The following is a 12608-nucleotide window of genomic DNA, read 5'->3' as shown; positions in this document are numbered from 1 at the left end:
TCGGCATTTAAAGCTGCAACACCCAAAGCAAAGGCAGAGGGCCTGCCCAGATGGAAGAGTCGCTCTGCAGGACCGGGTACAACCCAGCCAAGGAATTTGTTCAAGGGGTGGAGCTGTCCAAGGCAGGGCGAGGGTCCAGATGGGCTGGCTGACTTCAAGTGAGTTGCATCCAGCAGGGAGCTGGGGCTGAGCCAAGGCCTGAGAGGGTCAGAGCATCACCTGTCAACCCCCCAACATTCAGGATAGTCTCATGAGACAGCAGGTGTGTGCCACTGGGCCACTGTCTTAGGCACATTTTTTTTATATGTTCCAGATGAGGGGTTAGCATCATTCTGTGATCTGGTGTGTTTGATAAGCTCATGGGCCTGGTTTCCCTGATGGGGGCTCGATGCGTCCATTCATCCATGTGCTTCTGATTTGATCTGCTAAATTCACAGGTGGAGATACACACACACACACACACACACACACACACACACACACTCACATATGTTTAGACCCTGTCACAAACTAACAAAATTAAAAGCGCTGGGGTATAGCTCAATCTCCAGCACTAATACATATATATGTGTGTGTGTGTGTATATATATATATATATATGTATATATATATATATTCAATCTCCAGTACCAATATCTATATTAATATATATACGTGTATATATGTGTATGTATGTGTATATATGCATATATTGGTACTGGGGATTGAATCCAGAGGCACTTTGCCACTGCTATACCTCAGCCATTTTTATTTTGTTAGTTTGAGACAGGGTCTCATTAGCTAACCATATGATGAGGCTGGCCTCAAACTCATGATCCTCCTGTCTCAGCATCCCAAGTCACTGGAATTATAGGCCTGTGCCACTGCACCCAGCCAAAGGTGGTCATTTTTTCTTTCTTCTCTCTCTTTTTTTTTTTAGTTAAAATATTTCTTATTTTTACAGACTGCATTTTGAATCATTGTACACAAATGGGGTACAATTTTTCCTTTCTATGGTTGTACACAATGTAGATTCACACCATTCATGTAATCATACATATATTTAGGGTAATACTGTCTGTTTCATTCTACTGTTTTTCCATCCCCTCCCCCTCCTACCCTTTTTCCTCTACACCATCCAAATTTCCTTCATTCTTCTCTTCTCCCCGCCACCCCTCCTTCATTATATATCGTCATGCACTTATCAGAGAAAACATTCAGCCTTTGGTTTTTTGGGCTTGGCCTATTTCACTTAGCATGATATTCTCCAACTTCAGTAAATGCCATGATTTTACTCTTCTTTATGCCTGAGTAATATTCCATTGTGTATATATACACCACAGTTTCTTTATCCATTCATCAGTTGAAGGGCATCTAGGTTGGTTCCACAATCTAGCTACTGTGAATTGAGCTGCTATGAACAATGATGTGGCTGCATCACTGTAGTATGCTGATTTTAAGTCCTTTGGGTGTAAAACAAGGAGTGGGATAGCTAGTTCTAATGGTGGTTCCATTCCAAGTTTTCTGAGGAATCTCCAAACTGCTTTCCAAAGTGGCTGCACTAATTTGCAACTCCACCAGCAATGTATGAGTGTGCCTTTTTCCCCACATCCACGCCAACACTTATTATTGCTTGTGTTCTTGATAATAGTCATTCTAATTGGAGTTAGATGAAATCTTAGGGTGGTTTAATTTGCATTTCTCTAATTACAAGGGATGATGAACACTTTTTCATATATTTGTTGATCACCTGTATATCTTCTTCTGTGAAGTGTCTGCCCATTTCCTTAGCCCATTTATTGATTGGGTTCTTTGTATTTTGGGTGTAAAGTTTTTTTAAGTTCTTTATAAACTTTGGAGATGAGTGCTGTGTCTGAAGTGTGTGTGGAAAAGATTTCCTCCCACTCTGTAGGCTCTCTTTTCACATTATTAATTGTTTCCTGTGCTGAGAAAAACTTTTTAGTTTGAATTTATCACATTTATTGATTCTTGCTTTCATTTCTTGCGTTATGGGGGTCTTGTTAAGGAAGTCTGGTCCTAAGCCAACGTGATGGAGATGCAGGCCTACTGGTCATTTTTTCCTAATGCAATTAATTTTATTTGTGAGCTTTTGCCTTGTGAGTGTGCTGTACAGGTTGAGGTTATTCTTGAGCATTTGTGTTCCACATGGAGCAGCTGGGGGCCGGGCACAGCCTGCTCTGCACACTTCTGAAGGATTTAGGGTGATTTCTCGTGGGAGTCATCTGCTTCCTTCTCCTTCCACTGTTCTGCTGGAGAACCCGGAGCCCAGAGAAGATAGACATGCCCAAGCCCACCACCCATGGCGATTGCCCTTGAGTCCTGGGTCCCCTCACCCCCTGCAGTGTCTGTAATCTCCACCTGGCTTCAGGACACAGGGGAGTGTCCTCAGTGCTGTTTGACCTGCAGGGAAGAGACACTGTCCCGTCCTGAAGCCTGTGAATGGACAAGGAGAGGACTCAGACCCAAATCACAAATACCTGGGTGAGTGGGTGAAGAGCACCTTGAGGTCTTTGGAGGGTTTTATCTCTCAGGCCCAAATCAGGGAGACTTCTGGGAGTACCGGACAGCAGGGCTGTCTGCAGCAGAAACCACAGGAAGGGCATTCCAGGGGAGAGGCGCACAGAGGAGGATTATGAATGATGTTAGCGAACATTTATTGAGCCCTAGAGTAGGTTCTACGATGAAAGCTTTATGAGCATCAGTGCCTCTGAACCCCAAACCGACCCACAAGGCAGGTTCAAGACTGTCTCTTATTTCAGGGAAGAGAGAATTAAGACAGAAAAGGTAAGTGACTCCAAGCCCAGCTCTAAGAGATGCCAGACCTTGGACCAGCTCCCACCCTCTCCAGCCTTCAACGAGTTTCTGAGGGTGAGCATCCTGACCTCGTGGACTTGGGAGGAGAAGTCTGCGGGACCACATGGGTGAGGGCCTGCAATGTGCTTGGGGTCAATAGATGTTTAATAAATAGTTAATCCTTACACTCGACCTTGAGGTTTCTCTTCTCCTTGGAGGATGCTGGAAACGAGACAGGTATACCCTCGTCCTTGGTTCCTTGTCTTTCCTAAAAGCAGATCCACAAACTCTTTGAGGGATGAAGATGTTACTGCTGGAAACAAGAAATAATGGAAACCAACATGGAAAGTAAGGAAGGTTCCAGAACCAGCACGCCATTCACTCATCAGCATCCTCCAGCTGTAAGTGATAGCAGCCCCCTTGTGTAGCATCCACTACTCCTCAACTCTCCTCCACCCCAGAACTTCTGCAGGTGCCACTCCAATTTCATTCATCCATGGAGCACTCGCTAAACATCTGTCCAGTATTCTGGACCCGTGATTACTCAATGGCAGATGGAAAAAGCTCCCAAGTGTCCACTGACCAGTGAATGTATACGCAAAATGTGGTGCGGATGAATATTATTGGGTCCTGAAAAAGAAGGAAATTCTGACATACGCTACATGATGAAGACATTGTGCTAAGGAAATAAGACCGTCACAAGGGCACAAATGTGGCCTGATTCCACTTCTATGGGGTAACTAAGTGTAGTCGAATTTGTAGAGACAGAAAGCAGAATAAAAATTACCCTGGTACAAAAACGTCTACAGCTTAGAGATCTCCCCATCAGGTTGAAGAAATGGACAAGAAACAAGTAGTTTCAACGTCACGTGATGAAAGATCTGGATTGTACATGTGGCCACAGGTATCTTTGTCCAGTCCAGGGAGTAGAAGGTTCTCTGCAGGCAGTGAATTCCTTCCATGTGCTGAGGCCTAAAACCCAGGCATAGACATCTCAGAAGATCCCTAACTCTCACTAGAGGTGACTTCCAATAAGGCTTCAGGGTTGCGGGTCACCCCCAACCTCCCTGCCCTCACAAACACCTTACCTATCAGCTGCTCAGTTGGAATTCACCTCCTTTAAATGAGCCCCAACCTTTTTATTTATTCCCTTTTTTTTTTTTTTTTTGGTAGCAGAGATTGCGCTCAGTGGCGCTTCACCACTGAGCCACATCCCAGCCCTTTGTATTTTTTTATTTTGAGACAGATTCTCTCTAAGTTGTTTAAGACCTCTCTAAATTGCTGAGGCTTTGAACTTGCAATCCTCCTGCCTCAGCCTCCCAAGATGCTGGGATGACAGGTGCACCCCACCGGGCTGGCTGAGTCCCAACCTCAACAGGACTGGACATAATGGACACAGCACTCCCCAGATGACCCATTGCGGCCCTGAGTTTCCAACCTAGGTCATGGCCTTCATTAGGCTCTTTTCTTTCTCCCTACATTCCTTCTAAGAACTCCCAAGTCCATCTTGAGCTTTTTCTGCCCACAACCAGGACCCAAGACAGTGAGGACTGCCTGGGTGTCAGAGGGGCTTGATTCTTACGCTGCTATTTACAACCACAGGCCAGTCACAGGACTATCACAGGCAGGAGTTAGATAGAGATGACAGGGATGTGCCCTAAAGATTAGGGCAGAGATATGCAAAGCTGCAAAGAGATAAGATGGTTTTCCCAAAACAAAGCTAACTGAATTCAAGATTAATATGTCTAAAGAAGGAATGTAGCCATCAGGGGGGAAGGAGTCAGCAGGGAAGAGACTCTGTCAATCCCGGAGTCCAAGAAAAAGCAGAGTTAGTTCATTCATTCATTCCCTAGTCACTAGCAGGGCACCATAGCGCACGCCTGTCATCCCAGCAGCTCGGGAGGCTGAGGCAGGAGGATCGCAAGTTCAAAGCCAGCCTCAGCAACTTAGCAAGGCCCTAAGCAACTCAGCAAAACATTGTCTTGAAATAAAAAATAATAATGAAAAGGGTCAGGTATGTGACTCAATGGTTAAGCACCCCTGGGTTCAAACTCTAGTTCCAAAATAAAAAGCAGTTCAGTCAAGGTCCTTTACCGTTCAAGGTGTCAGCCCCAGACGGCTGGCCAGCCCTCCCGGGATTGGAAGGGGAAGGCTCACAGTGCACTGCAGAAGACTCCTCTTTCCTGCACAGTGTCAGTACAGCCCGGCTGACCTGCTTGGACCCCAAATCCACCAACAAGGCTGCTTTTTGCTCAGACCGTGGCTTCCCATAGACAGGTCCTCTAGGGAAACAAAATGCCCACAATCTAGATATCGTTCTACCTTTCACGGTAAACACGGTATGTAATCTGAACCAACACGATGTAATGCAACATGGAGCTCATGGAGAGCTGAAGTGGCCCTGACAGGTGGGCTATTTCAGTTCCTGCACCTGCCAGGGCCCTGGACTTGACCCCAAGGTCACAGTGTCCTCTCCACAGCTGTGCACCTTGTAAGGCCACAGATTGGCCATTCGCTGCCCTTCCTTTGGTGCTATTCTAATCTCAGCATTTAGCATTTGATCCAAACCACTGTCCCTGACCCAGCCTCCAATTACCCAGCTGTAAAATGGGCATGATACTTCTAACTTCCAAGGGTGGCTATGGAAACCAGATCAAATACCCAAGAGCCACAAGGCTCATCACTTCACATCTAGCCCTTCGTTTCCTGACAGAGACCCTCATCCCCACCCCTTCTTAAACAGGTCAGATCTTAAAATATGGAATGCTTCACAAATGTGTGTGTCGACCTTGCACAGGGCTGTGCTAATCTTTGTATCATTCCAATTTTTGCACACATGTTGTCCAAGTGAGCTCCCCAGTCTCCCATCTCTCACCCTCACCCCTACCCAGGCTGCTGTAGGCAGACACCACCCCTTTTTCGTTGGTTTGTTTGTGGAACTGGGATTGAACTCCAGAGTGCTCCCCGACTGAGCTACATGTAACCCCAGGGCTTTTGATCTTTCCTTTTTTTCCTTGAGACTTGGTCTCACTAAGTTGCTGGGGCTGGCCTTGAACTTGCTGCCCTCCTGCTACAGTCTTGCAAGTTGCTGGGATTACAGGGGAACACCACTGTGCCCGGCTCGACACCACGCTTCAACACAGGTCTGATCCTGTCCCTCCCCTAAATAAAACCGAACTCCTCAGCATGCGTACCAGAACCCCCTGCTCCCTATCACTAGTCCCCAAACAGAGGACTCTTCATTTCCCCAGCTGCCTCTGGTTGGCATGCCCCGCTTCTCCTCTGGAGGAACTGCAGACAAGCATCGTTCAAGTTCCCGGTTCAAAGGTCACTTCCCCCTTCAAGCCTTCCCAGACTCCATCTGCAAAAATTAGCACAGCCCTGTGCAAAGTCGACCCATGAATTTGTGAAGCATTCCATATTTCACTGATTGCGTTTTATCCCCCTACTAAAATGTGAGCACCTGAGAACACAGGGGACCCATCATTTCGTACCCCATAACTGACCACTCAGCCTACCAACACATTTTTAAAGTTCTTGCATTTATCGTAATTGACATAAACTATGTACCTTCTTCACGTACAACACGAAGTTTTTTTGTTTTTGTGGTGCTGGGGATCGAACCCAGGGCCTTGTGCTTGCAAGGCAAGCACTCTACCAACTGAGCTATCTCCCCAGCCCCAACACGAAGTTTTGAAACATGTTCACTATGGAATGGCTGGATTAAAATGATACATATATTAATACTTCATATATGTAATTACTTTTGTGGTGAGAACACTTAAAATCTGCTCGCTCCATGATTTCAAAATACATATATTTGTTTTTTGCTTGGAGGGAGGGAGGTTTGGTTTTGGGGGTTACTGGGGATTGAATCAGGGGCACTTAACCACTGAGCCACATCCCTAGTCCATTTTCTTTTTTATTTTGAGACAGTGTTTTGATAAGTTGCTCAGGACCTTGCTAAGTTGCTGAGGATGGTCTTGAACTTGTGATCCTCCTGCCTCAGCCTCCCAAGTTTCAGGCATGAGTCACTGCAACCGGCTACCCCTAGCATGTTTTAATTTTTTATTTCGAGATAAATTTTTGCTGACTAGCTTTAAAAAAAAAATGCAATACATTGTTATTAATTAATTTTGGTCATCACGTTGTAGAATCTGCCAGCAGACTTTTAGATTCACTGTTACTTTATACATCACTAAGAAAGAAAAAATTCTTTCCAGGTGTGCTGATTCAGTGAGACCCTATCTCAGTATAAAAAAATAATTTGTTAGTATTTATCATTATTACACATTATACACACACACATGCACATGTATGACATGAGTTGACCAAGGCTTTAACACTCTCACTGTAACCAGTACCTGTCCAAAAGCAATCATAAGAACCTGGTTGCAATCTCTATTCCAGTTTTAGAGATCTCAAAATATCAGGGAAAAAAATATGTCCTAAATTTAAAGAAATACATTCTGTCCTCTTCTAGACTAGAGTCTGGGTCATAGTAGATACTCAATCAAAATTTTCAGATTTATTGGCTGTGATATGCCTGCCCCAAGGCAATCAAAAGCAAGAGTCACCATTTCCACATTGCATTGAACTACTCACATGTGTCCAAGGCTTCCTGAATGACGGGTTGTGCCACAGAAGATCTTATGGGGAGGGAGAAGGTTCAGAGACAAGGGAGCTCAGAGGAGGACCTGGTTTGCAGGCAGAAGGGAAGACTAGGAATGGGGTGTCTCTGGGCAGATAGGAGGTGGAGGTGAAGTCCTTAAACTCTCCTGATAGTCACAGAATCAAGCCAGGACAAGGAACTTGAGAGCTCAAAACTTTGCGCCTTAGTATTTTTATGTGTGTAAATTTTTGAACCCCTATGTCCAGAAAGAGGATCGTGCTCTGTGTTTTGGCTCTGGCTACCCCTCTTTACCTCAGTGAAGTTCAAGTTGGAAAGGGGAGTCTATTTTTGGAGAAGAGAGAAGGGAAAAGAGTTAGAACCTAAGCCCAGAAACGTCCCCTTATGTCCCTATGTGAATGCACATTTGTTTGAACAAGTTGAACTAAATTTAATCTGGCTGATCTTGCATTTGCAAAACACACACACATGCAGACATTCACCTGGAGGGAAAAAGCCCCCGTTGCCTGGTGTTGCATTTCAAGCCTAGGTAAATGCAGGTGACCGCTCTTAAGCCCTGACATTTGGCTGCCCCTCAGACTCAGCCTGGGCACAAAGGCCAGTGTCAAAGCTAGGGCAGGTTCTGCTCTGCTTGACATCACACAGAACAGAAGAGGCAGAGGAAGCCTGGCTCCTCAGAAGAGTGCTGGATTTATAGGTGGGGAACTGCGAGACTACCTCTCTAAGCTTCGTGTATAAGATGGAGCCCAGGCTGGGGACATAGCTCATGGTAGAGTACACACCAGCACGCACGAGGCCCTGGGTTCAATCCTCATGACTGCAAAGAAATAAAAATAAAATAAATAAATAAATGGAGCCTGTGACCATTCCCACTCTCCATGGACATGGGTGACTGTGTGCATATTTAATCACCCATGTGGCACAGTAACTGCAACAAGCGTGCTCAAGCAGGTTCTTGGGGATCCTGGTGTGCAGGGTTTACTCTAACTGGTGTCTCATAGGGAGGACCAGAGGCTTCCGGGGGAAGAGCCAGTCTGGTGAGGGGCACTCGATGGTCTCAGGACAGTGGCTTTCTATTTACCAACGACTACACTATTGATATAATAGCTGCACATCTTGCACCAGTGTGAAGCATGTGAATGGTAACCGCCCCCCACCCCACGAGCAGAGATTCAGTGAGTTCACCCCCAGGAATGAACGGGCAAGTGAATCAGCGAGTGGGTCTCCTGGACTGGGCTTACGAATTAAGGATGCTCCCATCTGGCAATTTTTTTTTTTTTTTCAGTGCTAGGATTGAACCCAGGCATGTGCCAGGCCACTGCTCTGCCACTGAGCTACAGCCCCAGCTGTCATCCACTAAATATTTTATTGAACACCTACTATGTGCCTGCTGAGGGTGAAAAGTTGATTTAGAAAAAAACAGCCTTTGGGAAGTCCTCCTGAGGCAGCAAGTGATGGGTGGGAAGGGCGTCCCCGGTGGAGGGACAAGGATGAGTAAAGGCACAGACACAAAAAAGCAAAGGAAGCCCAAGAAACAAAAAGCAGCAGGCCTTGTTCAGGAAGCCGTGAGTTATCACTGTGCCCAGGATACAGCGTGAGACTGGAAGCAGCAAGTGACAGGGCTCAGGAGGCACTGAGAGGGCCCAGTCTAATCAAAATCAAATGCTGCCAAGCAGGGAAGTCCAGGCTGGGCTAACGGGCGGGACAGGTTATTTGCACAGTAAAAAAAAAAAAAAAAAAATCCTGGACAATGGCACAAGCCTGTAATCCAGCTGGGGCAGAGGACTGCATGTCCAACACTAGTCTGAGCAACTTACTGAGACCCTGTCTCAACAAATTTTAAAAAAGGGGGCTGGGGTATTAGCTCAGGGGTAAAGCATTTTCCTAGCACGTGTGGGGCCCTGGGTTCCATCCTCAGCATCACATAAAGATAAATAAATAAAATAAAGGTATTGTGTCCATCTATAACTAAAAAAAATTAAACAATAAAAAATAAAAAGATTTAAAAGGGGCTAAGGGATGTAGCTTAGAGGCAGAACATCCTTAAATTTGATCCCCAGTAGTGCAAAAACAAACAAACAAACAAACAAAAAACAAAAACAAACTTCTATTTCAGGAGGATGCACTTGGAGCACCAGGGGCCACAAAAAAACCAGGAAGCCCCAACGGCCTTCTTCACATGGAACACGAGACCTTTGGGGATCCACCCACTTCTTCTCCGTCCCTTACTGCAAACACCACCGACCATCCCCTTCCAGCCTGGCCTCACTGGACCTCCGTCTCCCCATCCAACTGTCCATCCGTCCACCTCCCCCACCATGCTTCTCATGCCTCCCCAGTACAATCCCACATCTCCCAGGCTCCAAAGCCACTTCCATGGCTTCCACTTCTCACAGGCTTCCTCCTTGAACTCTTCTAACCTCTCACCCCGCTTGCTCTCCATTTCAATGGCTGCTGCTTTTCTCTTCTCCCTAAACTTTCTAACAGCACAGTTGACGTGGCAGTCTTTCCTTCCAGGGTGAGTAGGTACACATAACAATCTGTGAATCCTGTGGCCTGCATGGGGTACTCTGCACATGTCTGCTTTAGATAAAGAAAGAAAGAGGTGAAGGATAGAAGAAAAAAATTCACTTCCATTCTCAATTTTTGAACCTGGCCCAAAATAATGTGTTTGCTATGAAAAAGTGAGTCTCAAAAGTCCTGTTTTGAGGTCTAGCCTTACAACTGCTCAACTGTGATCCATTGACATATTGGTCAACTGATTAGGGTCTGATCTGGGTCTCAGATTCCTTCTACCTTTCACATGTCCATGATCCTCAAGTCAAGAGTTCAGAAACAGAATAAATAGGACACTAGCGACCTTATTCTTCTATTTCCACCATCCCTCAACTTGGGTCTCCACTTCTGTGAAAAGAGACTGATGCAAAACATATTTCTTTTCATTTTTATATCCTGGAATGTAAAATTGAGAGACAGAGAGGGAAAGAAACAAGAGATGCTGAATTCTTTCTACACATGATACAATGAAGTTGAATAATGTGAGGTTTTAATTGTTCTCTACAAGGGTGCTCTATTGAATAGCATGGTTAGCAAACTGCATTGGCCCTCTCTCTCTCTCTGCGAGGCAATGAGATGGTAGGTTCTCAAGGGCAAACCCGCCAACCGCCCTGCATCAGTCATTCTCTTTAATGAGGCTCCTCCATTCAGACCCTATTTTCTTATGCACAATTCATTTCATAAAACGGCCGCAGCTGCAATTAGGAGTGGGGGAATCCAGGCATATGTTTGGGTTCGAGATGCGTCCTGGGTGATTTTTCAAATACTTTGGGTTTGGCAAAAGCCAAGACACATTCTGTCAAGTTCTTTTTCCCCTTCGTTTTTAAGCCCGTGTGTATTCAAGAGAAATGTGGTCCATCTGATTCTCATTCATTTTCGCTTGACTCAACAAAAAGTTGTCTTGGAAGAACTAGAAAATGTCCAAGCAGCAAATCTAACCCCTTTAATGGAAGCCTTATTAGAATCTCATTCTGAGAATCCCAGACAAACGGCTTGACATGCTCCCAGTGGGCCAAGCGTCTCATTTCTCTGGGTCCTTCCTCTTGCTCACCAAGCCTGGACGTCCTTGCCCTTTCCCCTCCTCCTCCCCAGGCCGCCTCCTGTGTGCGAGCTTTCTTCCTTATCCAACTTGCAAATAATGGCAGGGTCCTCTGAGCTCCCGCTACACCTCCCTCGTGGTGCTGAGCCTCCTTCCTTCCATCCCGCTTTGTGCTGCAGCCCACTGGTGAACCAAGCGCTCACTGATGTCTGCTTCAGTGTTAAGCCCTTGACCTTAATTAAAGGCCTTCACAAGAAATGGCAGACAAAAATTGGCATTTGTGGTAAAGCTCTTGCCAAAAACATTAATTATTGTGTCTATCAGTGTCCCTATGTGGGCTTCCAGGTGAGAAGTGAACTTGAGGTTTAAGGACCAAAATAACCACGTGTGTCTTCCTCTCTGGCGATCAGAGCTATGGAACGAAGTTTGTTCCGTTTGTTTTGTCTCGGTGGCCAGGAAGCTGAGCGACAGATTTGATATTCAATCATAGCAACTCTAGCATAGGCTAGCTTCCCATTTTTAAAAATCAATAATAAACTTGGTTTTCTATTTCTCTCTTATTAAATTAATAGAGGAAAAAACATAATATTCACAGTCAATTCGCAGTGTCTGTAGAGTGGCAGAGTAAGATATTGAGAAACTATTCACACAATCCCCAGCACCAGCAAAAGCAAAAAAACAAACAAACAAACAAACAAATGAGAAGCTATTCCCGATGACTTCTTCTGTAGAACAGGGTTAGCACTGGAGAGAGAGGAAAAGGTTTTGCCTTGAATCTTAGACGTCGTAGGAGAGAATGTCATGCTTTGGACCAGACAATCCCAGATTCAAAGCTGGGCTCTGGCTAGGAACACAGCATTAAGAGGGGCAGTTCTTTATCTGTAAAATGGGGCTTTGTCTGCTATTGTTCTGTGGTTGTTTTGAGGACTGGTTCAGAGATAAGCTGCCTGATACTGCAAATTGCCTTCCTTTTATTTATGCATGTTCATGAGAGGGGATATTGTGTGACCAAGACGACTGAGGACCAGAGGCTGCATTGCAGGAGAACATGGCTAAAGGGATGTGGAGGAAATAAGATGAAAAGGCAGAGTCTATGCTCAAAGGCAGAAGGACGCAATAGCCCTTACCTGTCAAAGAAACTGCAGTTTATTTTTAATTTTTTAATTTTTTAAGTTTTTGGTAATGGGGATTGAACTCAGGGGCACTTAAACACTGAGTCACATCCCCAGCCCCGTTTTTATATTTTATTCAGAGACAGGGTCTTACTGAGTTGCTTAGGGCTTTGCTAAGTTGCTGAGGCTGGCTTTGGACTCTCAATCCTCCTGCCTCAGCCTCCCAAGCTGCTGGGATTACAGGCATGACCACCATATCCAGCGAAACCGCAGCTTAAAGAGATTTTGACCCATCATTGAATATAACACGTGAACGATGGAAGAAATAACAAGCATTGGCTTTTAGCATCTAAATTGTCCTAGAGTTGTGGCACAATGTTTCGGTTTGCTTTTTGGTGCTGGGATCTAACCCTGGGCTAATCATGAGCCCTGCCACTGAGCTATATCTCCAGCTCCTACCATGGTTTTTATCAAAATA

This window comes from Sciurus vulgaris (assembly GCF_902686455.1).
Source record: "Sciurus vulgaris genome assembly, chromosome: 15".
Lineage (NCBI taxonomy): Eukaryota > Metazoa > Chordata > Mammalia > Rodentia > Sciuridae > Sciurus > Sciurus vulgaris.
The sequence above is the reverse complement of the archived record's forward strand: the minus strand, read 5'-3'. Positions refer to the sequence as shown.